The sequence below is a fragment of the Canis lupus genome, chromosome 3, assembly GCF_048164855.1.
Source record: "Canis lupus baileyi chromosome 3, mCanLup2.hap1, whole genome shotgun sequence".
NCBI lineage: Eukaryota > Metazoa > Chordata > Mammalia > Carnivora > Canidae > Canis > Canis lupus.
In genome coordinates, this window is record NC_132840.1 from 29,162,728 (window position 1) to 29,163,254 (window position 527).

The window sequence follows — 527 nt, forward strand, 5'->3', positions numbered from 1 at the left end:
CAAATGGCATAAAAGCCCTTTGTGACCAGCAGAAGATGATATTATCTGGTAATGATTTTTTTTATGATAAAGGGAACCCCACTTGGGAAATGAACCCTTTCCACAGAGACAAATAGAGGTGACTTCTCACAGTGCAAAATAATTTTCAAATGGATTTCTTTCAGCAAACAGCCTGACCTGTGCATTCCCACTGCATTTCTCTTACCCTAAGGTTTACTTTCCAGTACTCTGGAGAAGTGAGCCACACCTCCAGCCTCTCACAAGTGCTGAGCAGACCCCCCTCCTCCTCCACCTTCCATGGCTGTGCCATGCTTGTTGAGCTTTATGCCTGCTGGACCTTTGCACTTAAGCTCCCTGAAGAGGATGGATTAGAGAGAGGGAGGTGGCTGAGTGCTGGGAAGCCCCACTCCTGGGAAGAAAATGGAGACCCACCTATGAACAGGTCAAGAAGGACATCTTTGCCTGGAAGGATGAGGTGATTTCTTTATTTTCCTGCCAGGGAACATGGTGCCTATCTGCAGCTTTTA